The 19,148-nt window shown below is 39.3% G+C and overlaps 1 protein-coding gene and 1 non-coding gene across 9 annotated transcripts in view; both read right to left on the bottom strand.

Moving 5' to 3' along the window:
- The window catches only part of ESM1 (endothelial cell specific molecule 1), a 64,027-nt gene extending 45,532 nt beyond the window's left edge, over nucleotides 1-18,495 (bottom strand). For 3 of the 8 annotated variants that reach the window (XR_012071491.1, XM_072958685.1, XM_072958683.1), the window contains exons 1-4: nucleotides 18,339-18,495; nucleotides 14,893-14,978; nucleotides 14,055-14,176; nucleotides 10,200-11,404 (exon numbers count right to left, since the gene is read on the bottom strand). The gene's annotated coding sequence lies outside the window, so the exon portion shown is untranslated. The remainder of the gene's footprint in view (nucleotides 1-10,199; nucleotides 11,405-14,054; nucleotides 14,177-14,892; nucleotides 14,979-18,338) is intronic. The other 5 variants (XM_072958686.1, XM_072958688.1, XM_006205990.4 and 2 more) reach the window with 3 other exon arrangements.
- LOC116280133 (small nucleolar RNA SNORA76) lies at nucleotides 18,477-18,594 on the bottom strand. Its single transcript, XR_004189464.1, has one exon. It is a non-coding gene; the product is annotated as a small nucleolar RNA SNORA76 (small nucleolar RNA).
- Between the last annotated feature and the right edge of the window lie 554 nt (nucleotides 18,595-19,148).

The following is a 19,148-nucleotide window of genomic DNA, read 5'->3' as shown; positions in this document are numbered from 1 at the left end:
ATTATTTGTTTTATTATTTCACAACTATTTGAAATAATATAGCAGCTTTTCCATCCAAACTACAAAAGCAACTCCACTGAAAGACAGCTGAATATAGTAATACTCTGAATATTAGCAATCTTATAGAAAATCAAAGCAGGCCCACATGTGGTCAGACCAGCCAACAGTGCAAAGAGTGATCATGTTAACAAACCCATAGACTCCTGAGTCCTCACTACTGAGCATTCAGAGATTCTCTAATTCAGTCATTCATTCAACAAACACTTACCAAACACCTCTGTTTACTGAGCACCGTGCTGATCCCTGGAAATAGCAAGAAGAAAAGACAATTCCTGCTCTGTAGGAATTCATAGACTAGCAAGTAAACATGAACATGCAAAAAAAAAAATATACTATGCTCCAAAAATTATTATAAAGGTGACATGCGTAGAATAGTCATAATGGAGACACACACAAAACAACTATGTTATAAGACAAAAATTGTTCTAATGGAGATGTGAACATGGGAACAAAAAGCTTAGTCAAGTGGGAGTCATTCAGATCCCTGCAAGACAATTTGCTCTACCACTCTGGGCCTATACAGATGAGGCCTGGTTCACTAGTAGTTCGTCAACAACTTCCCAAGGCAGAGGGAAGGAAATATCTAGATCACCAGATTTGTACTACCCACCTCTGACCAGATGAAAAAGAACAAGAGTTATAGCAATTGCTGTAGTAAAATCATGTCAATAAAAATAAAGGTGAACTCATTTGCTCTTTTTGAGAACTTGGCTCTGTCTGGACCTAAACCCATCATGGAGACATCCAAGACCAAGCAATGTGAATAGATAAATCTCCAGAGGAAATGTTCCATTTCTCCCACCAAGAGATGATTCAGCTTGTTGTGTGAGTCAGGAATGATCATTTATTTGCCCTTTTAGAAGATCTAATGACCGGGTAACAGAAGAAAAATTTGTGAACCCCAACTTGACATGGAAATTCAAGGATAGACGCATTCCAAATTTTGCCTTGCCTGCAGCCTCTGTTCTCTCAATCATTAAACAAACAAACAAACAAACCCACCTCAACAAAACAATATTAAAACAGAAGTGGGCTGATATATTGGTTGCATGGGCCACCACCTTGCTTTGCCAAGCAAGGGAATGGCACACCTCATAGTGTGATCTAACCACATTAACCTGCAAAGACTACAGGTTTGGGTTTGTTGAACTCAGCTGTATTTAGACAGGAGCTTCTTCTCCTTTCAAGTGTTCTGACCTTTACATTTGTGTAGTTAAAAGAATTATATCTCAAATTAACTGAATCTCAATTAGGAAAAACATATTTCAAAAATTATTTCAGTTAGAAACAGTATAATCACAGAAATCTTATTAGAATTTATGCAGTAAAATTCACTATACCAAGCCCGATGAGCACTTGGACCCACCCTTATCTGTTTTTTTTTTTTAATTGAAGTATAGTCAGTTACAATGTGTCTTTCTCTGATGTACAGGACAATATCCCAGTCATGCATATACATACATATATTCGTTTTCATACCCCTATCTTTTTTGATCACCACTGTACAGCCAGAACTTGCTATAGGACCTCATATGTGTGGTTGCTTAAAAATTTTGTAAATAGATGGATGAGTGGGTGAATAAACAGACAGATGAATGGAAGAATCTATTATATTGATGAATGATTGAAAAAAAAAGAATGATGAATTAATAAATCTCTACTCCTGAAACCATTTAAGAATGTAATTATCACATGCTTGAAGCCATTTTTAAAAATGATTCATAAACACAAGGAGTAAGATGGTATTAGGGATAAAGCAGGTGAACTAGAAAGTTCTATAATTTGATAATTCTTGGAGCACCATGGTTAAAAAAAAACACTATATAAACATTGAGTATTATTATTTATTTGAAATTTCAATGAGCCATTCTTTACATAAGACTTAGTAAGCATTGTCATTACTTTGTAAGAAGGGGAAAAAAGGTTATAAAAATAATTAGTATGCCTGGTGTGAAAGAGATTACTTTCAGAGTTACTTGTTTTGGCTTTGTCAAATACTTAGTCAGCTTTTAGCAATATTGAACTTTAAATGGTAAATTACTTCATTAATTTTCATGTGATTGTTCTCTTCAGTTCATCATATAATTAAAGGATTTAGGAATGTTAATATTTTCCAGTTCTGTAAAAAACTGTATCTCAAAAGAGTCTGATGAACTTGATGTAGTCATTATAAAAACATCTGGGTCAGTAAGTCTGAGAATGGATATAACCTGCAAATCTTGTTGTTGGTAGTATTGACACAAGAGATGTCAGATAACTTGCCTTTAGCCCAAATGCAAATTTTCTGATTTCACTTAGGAATTCATTGTCAAAGGAAGTTGAAGTCCCAAGCTCTACAGAGAAATGGCTTTTTGACATTTTTCCCCTTCCCAAGTGTCATTCTGTGTGGTTTGCTTATCTCAGGAGGGTTTTGTGATGCTATTAATTCTAAATACCTATAACTTACTTACCCCAGGGAAATTGCCATAGAAATATCTGAGGCAAAGAGGCTGTCGATCCCAAATTGCACCCATAGCTATGTCAGAAAAATAGCTCCTACACTGTGGGGTTGGAATTGCAGTTGGAGATGTGGATAATAGAGAGAGGCAGAAAGAATAAGAGGCATGTGGGACCCCAACCAAATACTTTAAGGCTGCTATCTTGGTTTGGGCTTCCCCAAAAGCAAATCCTATGATGTAGATGTGAATGTGAGATATTATGATTTATTAGGTATATATATTTGGTCCTTTAGATGACCAAAATGTATTTCTCATATATATTTGGTCTTTGTCCACGGTTCCTGGCTCACAGCTCCCCAACCCTTGAAATTTCCTAGGTGATAAGAATAATGGGAGCATCTTTTGTTAAAATACTGGGTCTCTTGTCTTCAGCTCATGAAATTGCTTCTGAGTCATAAAGGTGAAATGGATGTCTTGTTATTCATAACAAGCCCCTTTCCACCACAACTGAGTTTATGTTAATAAGATGACTTTCGGAAAGTACCTTACGATTGGAGGCTGGTTGCCAGGGGAACCAACCATGAATGGAGGGTTAGAACTTTCAGTCCTGCCGCCCCCTGATTTCTGGGGAGATTGAATCAATCATCAGTGGCCAATAACTTAAACAGTCATGCCCATGTAATGAAGCCTCCATAAAAACCCAAAAAGAAGGGGTTCAGAGAGCTTTCAGGTTGGTGAAACAGAGCCCTTCCATGTGCCACTGTGCAGGGCCCAAACTCCATGGGAACAGAAGCTTCTTTGTTTGGGACCTTGCCCTATGCATCTCTTCATCTGACTGTTGATTTGTATCCTTTAGTATGCTTTGTAATAAATCCATAATCTAGTGAGTAAATGGGTTTCCTGAGTTCTGTGAGCTTCTCCCAAAAATTAGTCAAGAGGTTCATGGGAACCTCTGATTTATAGCCAGTTGGTCAGAAACACAAGTAACAACTTGAACTTTCAACTGGCATCTGAAGTGGGGGCAGTCTTATGGGACTGAGCCCTTAACACATGGAACTTGATGCTATCTCTGACAGGTAGATACTGTCAGAATTGAGTCAAACTGTAGGACACTCCAGCTGGTGTCAGAGCATTGCTTGGTGGTATGGAGGAGACACCCCCCAACACACATAGACACACACTGAAACTGATACCAGAATTTGAATATGCATAATTTTAGCTTAGGTATGAGGCACACCATGAAACCAACAGAAGAGAAGAGTGAGAAGAGAAAGAATAAAAAGTCAATAAAGGGTGCATTTTCATGCTGGTTACTACTATGAGCAACAGAACTCAATCCCATGGTGAACCTGTGAAACAGTGTAGAACACACCCCAGAGTTATTCCGACTAAGGGGCTAGGAAGATGGGATATTAGTCACCAACTGTCCTACCATCATTGTTGGTGAGTCTCTCCAGTAACGTTCCCATACTTTCAGCTTGTCCTGCTCATGGTCTAAATGTACTCCGACAGCTAGAGAAAAAAGCACCCTGTGACAGAGTTCTAGGTTTCTGAGAAAGCAGCCTTCAGTGTATATAGGTGAATACCAGGGGGTTACAGGCACCAGCAGTGTCTGCTATAACTGCTTTGGAGGTGCTCATCAGACCCCCTCAATATTGTTCTTGGCTGTGCTTCCTACCATAAAAGCTTGGCTAGCCAACTAGCTCTCTCTGATGACAAGTGAATTAGTGATGAGGCGTTAATGACTTATATGACTACACTTGTACTTCTAGGTAACACAATTGATAGTAACATAGTCTTTAACTTCATTAATCGGGGCTGAGACTCAGGCACTGTATCAGCTCTATATTGAAGGAGACTTTAATTGCCTAACAAGTAGTTAACACACTCCACAGGCAGTTCCAGCAAGCAGCCCCATTTGAAATTACCAAGATTCCAATGCTCTCCTATTGGTCATGCCCAGTGACTGCTACCAGCATCCAGGCTTAGACCACGACCAACATTGACTGAATGGTGCCAGGCCTTGGGCTAGAAGTTCTGCTTGTACTAATTCATTCAGTTTTCATAACAACACCATGATGGAGGTGATATAATTATCCTCATTTTGTAAATGAGATATAGAGATTGATAACTCATTTAAGGCCACACAGCTAGAAAGTGGTAGAGTATGCATTCAAACTCAGATTATCTGACTCCAGAGCACACTTGTCCTATAAACGCTTTCCTAGGATCTGGCAAGCACAAACTCATGCTCTGATATGCAGCTTTCTTCACTACCAAGCATGAGTCACAACTCCCTAACAAATTTCTTTCAGCCAATTATGCTAATTACTTTAAAATCACAGATTCCTGTCCCACCAACTCATACTTCACTAGTCCTCTTCCCCTTGTACTAGAAGAACTAAAGATTCCACATTGCAATAGAACATTGCTCCAGAGAATTAGTTTTATCAATTATAAGGAGTTCAGACCAAGAGCAAAGAAACAAATCAAGGTCCCACCCACCCCAGACGCAGTGTAGAGGAAAGGGCACTGAACTCTGGAAATTGGTGAAATATGGGCTCCAATCCCATCTCTTCCATTAGCTGTGCCATCTTGACCAAGTCACTTCATTTCTTTGGGCTTTCATGTTTTCATCTGCCAAAAGTGATTTGGACTAGACAAGTTATTAGGTTCCTAAAAACCCATGACCCTAGATTCAAAAATGTTTCTCAATTATTATGCTGCTACACGGAGGCAGTATTTTATGTTCCTCATTGTTGAGCAATTGACAAGGCCCTGCTGTTGGAGTTCCCTCCTTTTCAGATGCCACATCATTTCCAAGCCACAACCACAGATGGCTGCTGGGTATCAGTATCAGAGACTAAATGGAAGAAGCAGAACCCTAAAGAGCAAGTCAGCAACCACATGAGTTCTCACCCCAGTGTCAGTTTCACAAGTTTGGCAGCCCCCAGTTTTTCTTACATTAGGGGAGCATACGGAAAAAGTATCTCAGTAAAGTCATTTTTCTCTTTATAATAATATTTGTTGGTATCTAAGGAAACGGGAACCAGATGACAGGTCCTAAACATGGTCAGACCAAGCCTAACTGAACTCAGAAAGTAAACCTTTTATTAAGGTTGTCTCTTTTTGTTATTAATCTTTTATTATGAAACATTTCAAACATATGCAAAAGTATAGAGAATACTATAGTGAGTCCCCGTGAACCCATCACCTAGACTCAACACTTTGCAATCCATGGCTAATCTTGTTTCATGTCCATCCCATTCAGTACTACCAACTCTGGAAATTTTTGAAGCAAATGCCCATCTATATCATGCCACCTATAAATATTTCAATATCTATCTCTAAAAGACAAGGACTCTTTATAAATGCATAACCATTATTGTGGTTTTCAAAACTTTTAATTAGCATATTTTAAAACTTAACATTAATTCATTAATATCAAACAAATATCCAGCCAATGTTCAAGCTTCTCCAATAGTTTAGTTTCTTAAACAAGTAACATTTAAATCAGTATCCAAATATGCTCCATATATTGAAATCGATTAACATATCTTTTTAATTTCTTTAAATATATAGCTTTTCCTGCCATCATTTTTTTTCCCCCTTGCAATTTAGTTGTTGAAGAAACTGGGCCATTTTTCCTGCATAGTTTCCCAGAGCAGCTTTTGATTATTGCATTTCCACCGTGTCATTTAACATGTTCTTCTCTCCACACTATTTTCGGTGAATTGGTAGTAAGATCCAGAGACTTGATCAGATTGAGGTCCAGTTTGTATTTGTTAGAAATATAAAATATCTCTCTGTCTTGTTGTGATGTTAGCAGTTATTGATCATTGCCTAAATCCACTAATTCAGAATTTAGAATGCTCCTGGCTAGTGGATTAGCCATTATTTCTAGGCCTTTTTGGTGGACATAGATAGGGAAGGAATTTGTTTGTTTGTTTGAAGGTAATGTAATCAGTTCACACTGATACTTACTATTTGAACTCAGGTTCACAGGGTATGTACTTAATCTTATTCTTGTATTCAGAGCTCCTTTTTCTCATTGAAACCCCAGTTCTCAATGATAGAAAAACACGGTTACTCATTTGTTCTTTCACAGAATACACACATAATGCTCTCATAATGACCATATCAACACTGCCACCAAAAATATAATTACTAAAAGCATATTAAGGGGTTTTTTGTTTTGTTTGGGGGAGATTTACTTGTTTGTTTTACAGGGATATTTTTTCCTTTTCCACTAAGGATGTACAGACAAAATCCTGTATTATACAGTCTCTTAAAAGAGTTTTTATTTGTGTGGTTATGCAACCAACTTGATACACAGGTTTATTTGTTTATTATTGCTTTCAATTTTTAGAAAATATTTTTCAATTGAACTTTATTTTCAACTATGTGAAACATTCATGTGGTTTCAAGGTCAAATCTACAGAACAAGAAATATTCAGATAAGTGTAGCTTTGATCAGTCTTATTCCTTTCCTTTCTAATAGATAACTATGTTTTTATCAAAATTTGTTTTTAATTTATCCTTCTATTACTTTATTTGATAGAATACTTTATATACTTAATCCACCTTGCTTTTCTTTTAAAGTTAACACTGTATTCTAAGGATCATGTCATGGCATTATACAGAGATACTCCTCATCTCTTTTACAGCTACATGGTACACCACTGTATAGACATACAATTTACTCGATCAGTCCTCTACTGATGGACATTTGGATTATTTCCAGTCTTTTTCAATTTTAAACAATGCTGCAATAAATAGGATGTCTCTTCTTTGTTTTTTCTTGTAAGACTGACACATAGAGGGTTGAAGGAGACATTCTCTCTGCCTCAATGCTCAACCCTTTGTATCTTCCTCCTCTTTGTGTCCCTAAGGCCTGGTACAGGGTCCAACACATAGTAGACGGTCAGAAAATGTTTGCTAAGTAAAGAGTACAATCATTCATGTGTAAAATCTACAAATACACCAGCTAATTACATGAATGAAAAGTGGGAAATGTTGTTGAGGCTACTGCAAATCTTATAGGTTAGTGAATATTTTATATACTCAAAGACTCCTTTGTCTATTAATGTACTGTGAATCTGAAAACGCCTAGCTAATTTATCATGAGGATGTGTTTTTTAAAAGACTCTCTTAGTGAATCATAGAATCTTGGGTTTACTTTCTGGGCCAATTTTTGAGCAAGGGGTTAGAGGTGTTGGGAACCACTGTGGAAGAGAATAGAGTCCGGCTCCTAGGTAGTTGTACATATATGTGGTAGGCACTGCTGAAAGGTTAATGATAATGTGGTTCTCTCACTATACTCTTACGATTTAATAGCTCTATAATTATTTTATCATGCTATAATTTATTTGTTTCTGTGATGTCTGTGTTCCCTGCTAGAATGTAAGCTCTTCATGGACAGAGATTATAACTGTATCTGTCTTGTTTCTTAGTTCTATCCTCAGTGTCCTGCACTGACCCTGGCACATGGTAGATATTCAATGAACAATTGCTGAACAAATAAATGAATCCAGGGTTTTAACAGGAAACACCTCTTTTCGGTGCAAAACAAAAAGTTCCTGGGTAGCAGATCTGATTTTAACCTTTGGTTTACGCTGTCTTCCTCTGACACTGCTCCAATGAGAGAAGACGGGCTGCTACCCCATTAATGGAAAGTGGAGGCAGAAGTCAAGGTTTCCCACTCATCCTTTATCGATTCCTGAGGGGTGGGGCCCTTCATTACTAATGGGCAGAAGGGGCTGTTCCAGCTTCCCACTAGACCTCCATTGCAGTGTCTGATTGGGAGGGTTAGGAGTGCCTCAGGACTGCTCCTCATATGCCCTCTACTGGCCCCACATGAGCACAGGATGTGCACTACCTCTCGGTGGGGATGAAGTCCCAGCTACCTACTCAGCTCTCTCTGTCACCATCCCAGCAGGGAGCTTGGGTAAACTCATTACAAACAGGATAGACATCTAAGATTTCCACCTGGTTTCTGCTAGCATGGCAGGGGCCCCACAGTTTGCAGTTTTTGTTTTTTGAGGGTTTTTTCCTGGTGTTTGGCTGGAGTAGAGTAGTTATTGCCTAAAAGTTTTCTGTCTTTCTAGGCTGCTCCTTTCCTGGCTCTTTGACTAGAGACAGCAGGCTTTTGATGGGGTTTTTTTGTTTTGTTTTGTTTTGTTTTGTTTGTCTGAACATAATGGTATTTCCAGGTTGCCAGCTCCCTTAGCTATAAGTCTGGGACATGAAAGGCAGAAAGAAAACCTGAAGAACTCACTGCTGATGTCCTTAGATTCTCAGATCCTAAGCAGGCTGCCTTCTTCTGTCCAACTTTCAGAGTCTTCCTATGTTTATTTTTTACATAATATCCAGGAAGGAATAGAAGAAAGTATATCTATTATGTCTTCCCAGAAGTGGAATTCTGGCATTGCTTTTTTTTTATTCCCTCTTTCTAACATTGATGTGTTAGGCAATGTTTTTATCACTGTGACATTGTGTGTATCCTCATCCATTTATTGTTAATGCAATGAGAATTTCCTGAGCTCTCACCACACATCCAACACTGAATCAGTCCCTGAAGTTACAAGGATGAACAAGATCTCACTTTCACAGTCTAGTGGAGGAGACAATACAAAGTGATACAGACTATAATAGTGGGTCTGTACAAAGTGCTTTAAGAGATGGAGGAGGAAGAAATTCTTTGGAATGGGGTAGAGGTGAGGGTGGAGTAGATTTAGGGAAGGCTTCACAAAGGAAGAAGTTATTGAATTAGATTAAAGAATTAGTAGGAGTATCCCAGGAGGAAAAGAGGGAAAAGTCATTACAGGCAAAATAAACAGCATGAACAAAGGCACAGAGGCATGAAACAGGAGGGAAAAGCAAGCAGCTCCATACGGGAGGAGCATGGGATAAGAGAAAAAAAGTGGTAAGAGATGAGAGAGGAAAATAGATGAGACAGAAAACAGATCATGTCACAAAAGGCCAGAGCCACAGGTTTTCTCAAGCAAAACTTATGCAGGCTATACGACATGGATGGCAAAACACACTTCCCCTTCAGCTGTGGCAGAATTGAGTCTCCTTCCACACCTGGTTGTTGTGAATTACTCTTTTTATCCAGCCAAAGCACGTTTCCGTCAACAGTCTGTCAGTTCCACGTTCCCCAGGCATTGCCACAATCATACCCCAAAGAGAGAGGACTGCTGCATGTCTCTTAACCAATTTGTGGCCCATTTGTGTCTGCCAGCAACTGAAAGCCTCAGAAACTTTCCCATGAAGTTTATTTATGTCACTGCTGCCCTAAAAGTGGAAATGATAGAACAAAAGATCAAGAAAGTAAGAAGATAAAGATATTAAGGCTGGAAGGAAGAACTTAAACTAAGTCTCCAAACTCAATCTTATTCCTACTGGGAGGCCTACATATAAAGGAAGTGGGCCTGAAATTGATGGGCTTTGGCTGGAACAGCATGTTCATCTGACAGCCTACGGAAGCTGCAGCTGTAATCGAGGGGAGGATCTGGTCCAGCAGTGACAATCAACATTGCTGTTGGGCGCTCTCCTGGACTGGCTGTCCCCTACTGTGGTCTGTTTCATGACCCCTTGACCTTACAACAGGACCACAGACTTCACTCCTATCAGATCAAGTTTATTGCCCATTCTTTGCCCGGGGGGGTGGGGGACAAAAACAAACAAAAGAGAACTTACAGGATGTTTTTCCAGAGCTTTAAGCTATTCTTCTATCTTACGACAATAGATATATGATATTTGTAGTTGAGTGTCCAAGCTCATAATTTAGAAGATTCAGGAGAAGGAAAATATATTATATTTATTCATATTTTTCCTTGTTATGTTCTTTCTTTCATCTTAATGTTCCAAGATTCCTTCTTTTATCATTTTCCTTCTGTTGAGAGAACTTCCTCTAGACATTCTTTTACGGTGGGTCAGCTGAGACCAGTCTGCCTTAGTTTTCCTTCATCTGAAGATGTCTTGGTTTCCTCTTCATTCTTGAAAGATATTTTCACTGGATATAGGATTCTGGGTTGACAATTTTTCTTTTTTTCAGCAGTTGAAAAATATTCTGTCACCTCCTTCTGGCCTCCATGGTTTCTGATGAGAAATAGAATGTCATTTGAGTTGCTTTTCCCTTAAAGGTAAGGTGTCAACTCTCTCACTATTTTCAAGATTTTTGTTTTGTCTTTGGTTTTAGAAGTCCAACTATGATGTGTCTTGGTGTGAACTTTTTTGGATTTATTCTGCTTAGGTTTTACTCAGCTTTAGATTTATATCTTTTGGCAAATTTGGGAAGCATTCAGCCATTATTTCTTTGAGTGCTTTTTTAGGTCCACTTTCTTTCTCCTTTCTCCAGAACTCCAAAGACATGAATGATAGATCTTTCATTTTAGTTCCACAGGCTCTGTTTTTTTTTCTTTCTCTCCCAGTCTGTTTTCTCTCTACTGTTCATACTGGGCAATTTCTATTGTTCTGTATCTCAGTTCACTAATCCTTTCTCTGTTCTCTCCATTCTGATATTGATCCCATTCTTGAGATTTTTATTTTGCTTATAGTACTTTTCAGTTTTAAAATTTCCATTTGATTCGTCTTCATAGCTTCTATTTCTTTCCTGAGATATTCTATTTATTGATTTCAAGCATTTTTATAATTGTTCATTGAAACACTTCAAGATGGCGGCTTTAAATTTTTTGTCAGGTGATTCTAACATCTCTGTCACCTCAGTGTTGGCACTTTTGTCTTTTTTCATTCACTCTGAGATCTTCCTAGGTTTTGGTATACTGAGTGATTTTAAATTGAAACCTGTAAATCTTGGATACAGGCAGACTTCTCTGATCTCATTTGGTTCCAGCTTATTCTAGAGGCATGAGTACAGGACACATTACAGGATCCTTTTAATTCTACCAAAAGAAAAATAACAACGAAAGCACAAAAATAAATAGTAATTAGCACTTGATCTCATTGTTGGAGAACACTGTAGAGTGGTGGGGACCATGGCAACCTGGAAAGTCATCACCCTGATCAAAGGCAGCAGCTGCTATTCAGCTCTTATTGTTGATGTGAATGGGGTTGCAGGTGTGATGTTACCAGATATTCCGATTTTTTTTAAGAAGTCAGACATCCAGATTTTTGTACATAATTTTCCTATTTTAAAATAATAAAAACTAGTTATTTAAATTATTTAAAACAGTATGTTGGTTGATACCATGAAGACCAAATGAAATCACTAACAGTAATTAGAGCATAGTCTGTGTGAGACCAGTTGACAACCTTTGCTAATTTATTAGAATATTTTTTCTCTAAGCAAGAATTTTTGTTTTGGAGAGAGACATATATTCTCATGTGAGAGGCTCACAGGAAACCAGAAGTTAAGATGTAAATCCTCATCATAGCTGGAACTGGAACTGAGCCAGTCTGGAGGATGCTCAGCCTGGACAGCACTGTTGCCTTACTGTGGTGTTATGGGGAATTAAGGGAAAGGATACGTTCACATGTGGGCCGGAGAAATAAAAGGGCAGCAATAAGGGGAGTTGGAGGGGGAGCATCCAGAACTACAGGCACAGTGGCCAGAAGCTAAGTCACCCAGGTGACTGCAAAGACACAGATGCAGTGGAGTCTGATGAGGTGACACCTGCCAGCCAATCCCCCAGAACCTTGAAAAGAGCCAGCAGAGGTCCTGTTCTAACCTAGTGGGGACATTCACATAATAGCAGACTTCATGTAGTCTCCTTTATATACTCAAATGATTGAGACTAAGGGTTATTTGGTCCACACCCATTATATAGATAGGTAAACTTGGGTCAGGGGTGATAACAGCAAAAACAGCCAATAGTAATAGCCAGTAAATAACAGAGCTGGCATTTGCACCAAACTGGACTGATCACAAAATCTATACTATGTTTACTAAAGGGGAAGTGGGGGATTCTGGAAAAAAATTCTGGAGAAGATTGGGCACATTTAGCCAGACACCATGAATAGCATGGGAGGAAACTTTAGATGTGGACACTCTAAAGGGCCATCTGTGAAGAAGACACTGAAAGCCTGCAAGTGGAGACCTAGAGGGTTGAGAAAGGCAAAAGTGTCTTTTTGGTTTTTTGGGTTTTTTTTTTTTTTTTTGCCAGGAAGTGACTGGCCAACTGACCAAGACAGAGCTAAGTCATTGATCACCCAATGTGGCCCACATGTTGCTTCAAAAATGATCATAGTCCATCAGGCAGCATCCACTGAATGCACTCAAAGTTTACAATTCTAGACAACAAACTGAGAAAGTGAAAAGGCACACTGTCCAGACAGATTGCTGCTTAGCAAGTGAACCCACAGAGTCCCGATGTCTGCATCCCTCAGCCTAACCTAAAACTGGCCATGGGCCACAGCATGTTTTTCATCCCTAGCCACAGCTTCAAAGTAGAGAGAAAACTACTTCTTGCTAGTTAGTGCCAGTCAGACTGTGCCAGTGCCCCCACCAAAAGCTGGGGTGATGCCTCAGTCTTTGAGATGACTCCCAGATCTCACTGAAAATACAATGTAAGTGCAGTGCCCTTGAAAGAACAGAATCAGTGGTGTACTGGTAAATGTTTAGCAACGGGTTGGCCCTTGGCGGGAAAAACCCTAATTTATAGTGTTTGCCAATTTCTTTGGAGGAAATACTCCATTATAGCCAATTTCAAACAACTGAACATGGAGCTGGGAAGAGAATGCACATCAGCCCACCACTGTATAGAACAGACATGAATGAAATAAATAACCTCAAGAGCACAGATATTCATAGAACATAGTAAAATTATTGACGTGATGAGTTTCAAGTATTAAATATCTTCCTTTTTATGTGATTTACTTAATTACAAGTTTATTCAATTTAATTTTTAATATTGACTGTGTTTAAGTGTCTATGTTCTACGGGCTTATAAATTTCCTAAAAATTCAACAGTTGGCTCTTGTGACTTGGTACAAGCCAGAACCAGTATGCTACTGAGCCAGTGTTTTCTTTCATGAGTAAATATTGACTGAAAAGTAAACTTGTATTTAGAATAGGTTTGCTGTATTGCTTTACTTAATGTTAATGACTTGTCAAATTGTGATTTCTTTCATCTACTCATCCCTCTATTGAACATATTAAAGGCCTAACCCAGTCTTCTGCATGTTTCCATTAAAATAAAATACAATATAGGTGCCATCTTTACAGTTTTATCCATCTCAAAAACAACATGAATGGGGGACAAAGGGCAGATAGGGGAAGATTGTAGTTGAAGAAGATAAACTGGTAGTTTAGAACCCACTTGGCTGACAACAAACTCTATATCAAATTTAATGCTGTTCCTAAAGATCAAAAAGGCAGATGGGCACATGTAGAAATCAGAATGTGCTCGAGCAAAGATACGGATAATCCGCACTCTTGAGGATTTTTGTTCAGGGGTGTGTCCCCAGTGCCCAACACAGTACCCAGCAGATGTGCAATGGTATCTGATGCTTCCATTCTTCAGGAGCAAGCTCCATGCCCTCGATGCAGAGAGATTTATATAAAGAAGGAACTGATAAGCAAAATGAATTTACCCTTTGGAATTCAGTGCCTCGCTGCACTTGTCCAGAGTCCTAAGGAAGAGCTTCTCAGAAATGTTTCTATTGCTGGAAGGCCTACGGGAAGGTTATAAATTGTGCATCTCACCTCCAAACCTCTGTGAATTATTAAGGAAAATGAGTTTACTATCACCTATTTTGTAACAATTAATTAACAATCACACCAAGGTCAAACAGTTTCTCCTTAAATTAATAATGTCCTCACTCATGATGGGTTCACTTTCTCAGAGAAAATCTTCAGGTTGGTTTGTAAGATTGTTGGCTATCAACTAGATCTAGCCGCCATCTGGCCCCAAAGCTTTAATGGAAATTGCATTTTCCCACCAGAAGTTACCTCCTCAGAGACTGCATTTTTCCCCTGGACAGGATCCCCTTCCTTGAGCTCCTGGCTATAAATTTCAACTGATTTAAAATTTTCTTAGTGAATCTGCTATGAAACATTTAGACTGCCAATAGCACTCAAAAAATTAAAAATAACTCCTTGACCACATACTTTCCATGTTCCACATAAATCCTCACTTAAGACATACAGAGTATACAACTTATGGCAAATCACGTTCTCACAGAACTAGAAGTAACTTGTCCAAGACTCTTTAAATCATCTTCTTTCTTGACATTCATGAAAGTAACATTTGGAACTAGTAAATTCAAAGAATGGTCTATCAGGTCAAATTTAAAATATTTCCCATTCTAAAGGGTATACATTTGATGGGGTTAAATTTCACCAATGAGACTCTGAGCACAAAAGGAAAAGGCAATAAATATTCCCCTACCTACGTAAAGTGAGAAGAATAGAACTTCAAGTCCCATTTACCTTTTAAGATTAAGCACAACTGGAAACAATAATATACCCAGGAGGAAGCATGAAACCATCTTTCCAAGGTGGGATGTTGCATGTATCTGAAACATCAAACATAACCTAAGACATCTGTGAAAGATACAGGCTGTCTTCTAAGGATAATAGAGACAAGACATTTTCAAATGTATACAGCAGGATGGTCAAAACCTTAAAGTACTCAAGAAAATTCATTTTTATCACATATGTAAATAATTTCACAAGGAAAACACACAGAATACTTTCACCAGGAAAAAAACTGTTTACATAAATGTATAACTAGGTCTGAAACTTATTTTCACACAAACATAATTTTAATCCAGTTATCATTATTTTATAAACTCTTTACCATGTAACAACAACAAAGTCCTCACAGTCATCACTGTAACGACTGTAGTAGGTTGGGTTCCTCCAGAAGCTGAGACAGATATGAATGCAAATAGCTTCTTTAGGAGGTGATTCCAAGAAGCAGGAAACTGAGGAAGTGAGACAGAGAAGGATGTCAGTGAGCAGGGCTCAGTCCCCACTGGAGACCTTTGGGAGACAGTGTGGAACACGCTGCAGAGTTAGCCCAACCAAGGAGTGAAACAGCTAGGGTATTTCTGCACTAACTGCCACCAGTCATTAGTTGAGGGCTGTTCCCAAGAGGTTTTAATTCCCCAACACTTCAAGGCTGCTCTGCTCATAGGCTGAGAGGTAATCTCACATTACTATGCCATTGCTTTTCTATTTGCTTTGAGAAATACAGATTTAATTGTTCAAGTTTCATAGAGAAGTCAGGTAACATCCATGTGAAACTTCAAATAGGTATCTAGGGACAGAGATGTATTAAATTGTTTCGTTTAGTAATCAACGCTGTGGAAAGCTAAGCACATTATTATTATTCAAAAGGCATTCATTCACTTTACACCCATTATGATAGTTATTTAAAAAAAAACCAGAAAATAGCCAGTGTTGACAAGGATTTGGAGAAATTGGAACCCTTGTGCATTTCTGGTGGGGATGTAAAATGCAGTTGCTATGGAAAACAGTATAGCAGTTCCTCAAAAACTTAAAAACAGAATTATCCGTATGATCCAACAATTCTAATTCTGGGTATATACCCCAAGGAATTGAAAGCAGGGACTCAAACAGGTATTTTATACACCATGTTCACAACAGACAAAAGGCAGAAGCAATTCAAGTGTCCATCAGTGGATGAACAGGGAAACAAAATGTGGTATATACATATAAAGGAATATTATCTAGCCTTAAAAGAGAAAGAAAATTTTGACACAAGTTACAATATGGATAAACCTTGAAAATGTTATGCTAAGTGAAATAAGCCAGTCACAAAAGAACAAATACTGTGTGGTTCCCCTTATACAGGGTACCAAGAACAGTTAAATGTATAGGGACAGAAAGCAGACCTGTGATCTCCAGGGACTGAGGGAGGGAGGAATGGGAGTTACTGTTTAGTGGGCACAGAGTTTCAGTTTGGGAAAATGGAAACAGTTCTGAAGGTGGATACTAGTGAAAGCTGTACAACAATGTGAATGCACTTAGTACCACTGAATTGTACACTTAAAAATGGTTATAATGGTAAATCTTATTTTATGTATATTTTACTGCAATTTTTTAAATCCTGCAAAATTTTAAACTTTTAAAAATGAATGAATGACCTGCTATTCTATGCAGCAATACAGATGAATTTTTTAAGATACTGCATACACATCCAAGGTCTTCCTCATGCCAGAATAAAGGCAGTGCTAGGTCCAAAAATGGAATGCTTTCGCTTCAGCTTTCTCTCCAAGACATGGTTCACTTACAGTTGTATGTTTCTAGTGTTTGTGCAAAGAGACAGCTTAAGAAACCAGAAGTTTTCAATACCCAGAAAGAATTGGCAGCAGAGATCTGCCAAGGGTGTCAGTGATGAGAGCTGGTTCACCTGCCCCCTTTGGAATGGTTGTCAGAATCTGTTTAGAAAGCCATCAGAGAAGGCGATTTTCAAGTGCCTTTTCAAAGACCTATTGGCAGGCTTGTCTCCTCAGCTGGATCCTCAAGACTCCACGAAGGAGGTAGCTTTCGTCCCCAACTCCTATCTCATTAGCACTAACTGAGGCAAGACTGGGGCCTGATTGGGTCTGTCTTCCATAGGATGTCTTGTTCTTGAAGGTGCAGGGGGTGAGTGAGAAGAAAGCCTCCTAATGGCTTTCAGTAACCTCATGCCCCCACCAAACTGAACTGTTTGCTCTTCAGTTCCCACCACCCTGCGGCGTGCACAAGCCTCCCTTCAGAGGAGAGAGATGCTTCTGCCCTCTCTCCCCAGTCTCTGCTCATGCAAATCCAACCCTCTCCTGCACGAATCCCTACCTAATCCCCACAGTCAGAGGTAATTTCTTCTTCTTCCAGAATCCCATAATACTTTGGCAATACTCAGGTTTTTGCATTTAGCATTTTCTACCTTGTATATTAGGTATTGCTTTTTCTATCTTATCTCCCTTACTAGGCTCTAACTTCCTTTAAGACAAGGTCCCTGTCTGATTCACCTTAGTACACACCCCACACAGAATGTTAGTTCAGCATCTCTCCCATAAGAGGAAGTCAGTAAATATCTCACAACTGAATGAATAAATGAATAAACCGATGAACGAATGCATGCATGAAATCCTACAAGAAAAGCCCATCAAGCCTGGAAAAATCTGGGCCACCAACCGTTCATTTTTCAAATGCCTGTGTTTCTGGCCATGCCCTGCTCCTCCTCACCTCTGCAGGAAACAGGGGTTGTAGTTGGAAGGCCTGCCATCATCTTCAAACCTCTATCTTTACCCCTAGAGCCTCTGAAACACCAGACAAGCAATAATCCTCGTGGCCCCTTTCTGCACACCTCTACCACCAGCCTTACAGTCACTTCAAACCTCAGAGCCCCAATTCCTTTAGTAAAGAAGTCTAAGTATAGACCACAATTTTCCAACATTTCCCTGGAGCCTCTAGTTCCAAGAGGGTGAAAGAGCCATGAGGAGACTAGGATGGCAAGGCCTTAGGACGCACACACATACACACCCACACACACACTCACGTTGTGCTTCAGCAAAAGCAGCTCTGGTTTATATTTTACTATTCCACAGATGATTTCACGGGAAAAATCTTCCCTGCTTGAAAAAAAAAAAAGATATTTGAAAAACACCGGTGTAGCCCATGTAACTAGACTGTGCTCTCCAGGAGGGCAAGAGGTCAGAGCTGTACCAGTCATTACCCCTAATACCTGGCACAGTGCCATAAACTTAATTAGGACGTGTCTTGGTGGCCCCAGGCAAGAAGTGCCAATAACCTGGTCTTGGTCCCTGCTCCAGTATGAACCAGTCGGGCAAGTCCCTTCCCTGAGCTTCAGTTTCCTCATTTTCAAGACAAGGGGACTGGCACAAAGAGATGATGCTCGGACTTACAAGGAGGCACAGGATACGCTGGGCACTGAGTAACAGACACTGCAGGATTCCCGGCGTCTCCTGAAGGAACTTCAACCTCGGCCGTAGGGCTGAGGCCTGAGTCACCGCAGCCCCTCACTCGCTGGCAGCCAGGGTCGGCCTCTTTGCTTGTGGCTAAAAGAGCCAACAAGGCCGGTTCCAGCGGCCCGTTCTGCGCAAGCGCAGCCGCCTGACCCGCGGCGCCACGCGCAGGCGCGTCAGGACTGAAAGGCTCCGCGTTAGAAAATATCTTTGTTTTTTATGCTAAGACATTGAGTTGTACTTTGAAGTCTTTAAGAAGAATTTACATATACTTTTATATACTTCTACCATTGTTTTTATTTCATAATTAAAATGTTCAACTGTTTTCACCAGCTTAGGCTAAATTATGCTACAGTAACAAATGATCTCAAACCGTGTGGATTTAACAATTAAAGTTTATTTCTTGCTCAAAAAGTGAGGGGGGGTGGCTGGAGGATTAGTCCAGAAGACTCTAGAACAGCAATGTCCAAAAGAACTAAGAGAATGAAAATGTTCTATATCAGTGCTGCCCCATGTGGTAACCACCAATTATATGTGAATAGTGAACATCTAAAATGTGACTATTAAGACCAAGAAACTGGATTTTACATTTTAATCAATTTAATTTAAATTTAAACAGCTGTATGTGGTTAATGACTACCATATTGGACTGCACCGCTCTAAAACAGATCTCCAAGAACTCTTTCAGCTCTGACATTCAAGAACTCTCCAAAAACCCTGTCTCCACCTCATTACTCCCCCTACCAGGCA

This window comes from Vicugna pacos, chromosome 3 (assembly GCF_048564905.1).
Source record: "Vicugna pacos chromosome 3, VicPac4, whole genome shotgun sequence".
Taxonomy (NCBI): domain Eukaryota; kingdom Metazoa; phylum Chordata; class Mammalia; order Artiodactyla; family Camelidae; genus Vicugna; species Vicugna pacos.
This window is presented reverse-complemented; position numbering and strand designations above follow the sequence as displayed.